This window comes from Arachis hypogaea, chromosome 10, assembly GCF_003086295.3.
Source record: "Arachis hypogaea cultivar Tifrunner chromosome 10, arahy.Tifrunner.gnm2.J5K5, whole genome shotgun sequence".
NCBI lineage: Eukaryota > Viridiplantae > Streptophyta > Magnoliopsida > Fabales > Fabaceae > Arachis > Arachis hypogaea.
This window is the reverse complement of record NC_092045.1, coordinates 87952290-87953079: the sequence shown is the minus strand read 5'-3', so window position 1 is coordinate 87953079 and position 790 is coordinate 87952290. Positions and strand designations below refer to the sequence as shown.

The following is a 790-nucleotide window of genomic DNA, read 5'->3' as shown; positions in this document are numbered from 1 at the left end:
TGAGCTTAAGCCTCAATTAGTTTCTCTAATGCAACAGAATTGCAAGTTCCATGGACTTCCATTGGAAGATCCTCATCAGTTTTTAGCTGAATTCTTGCAAATCTGTGACACAGTCAAGACTAATGGGGTTGACCCTGAGGTCTACAGACTTATGCTATTCCCTTTTGCTGTAAGAGACAGAGCTAGGACATGGTTGGACTCACAACCTAAAGAAAGCCTGGACTCTTAGGAAAAGCTAGTCAATGCCTTCTTGGCAAAGTTCTTTCCACCTCAAAAATTGAGTAAGCTTAGAGTGGAAGTCCAAACCTTCAGACAGAAGGAAGGAGAATCCCTCTATGAAGCTTGGGAAAGATACAAACAATTAATCAGAAAGTGCCCTTCTGATATGCTTTCTGAATGGAGCATCATAGGTATTTTCTATGATGGTCTCTCTGAACTATCCAAAATGTCTTTGGATAGCTCTGCTGGAGGATCTCTTCATCTGAAGAAGACGCCTACAGAAGCTCAAGAGCTGATTGAAATGGTTGCAAATAACCAATTCATGTACACTTCTGAAAGAAATCCTGTGAACAATGGGACTAGTCAGAAGAAAGGAGTTCTTGAGATTGACACTCTGAATGCCATATTGGCTCAGAACAAAATATTGACTCAACAAGTCAATATGATTTCTCAAAGTCTGTATGGAATGCAAAATGCACCAAGCAGTACTAAGGAGGCTTCATCTGAGGAAGAAGCTTATGATCCTGAGAACCCTTCAATGGAAGAGGTGAATTACATGGGAGAACCCTAT

At 40.8% G+C, this 790-nt stretch overlaps 1 non-coding gene across 1 annotated transcript; it reads right to left on the bottom strand.

Annotated features, from left to right (window-relative positions):
- Positions 1–283: 283 nt before the first annotated feature.
- LOC112719122 (small nucleolar RNA R71) lies at positions 284–391 on the bottom strand. The gene has a single exon (XR_003161437.1). It is a non-coding gene; the product is annotated as a small nucleolar RNA R71 (small nucleolar RNA).
- Positions 392–790: the final 399 nt, after the last annotated feature.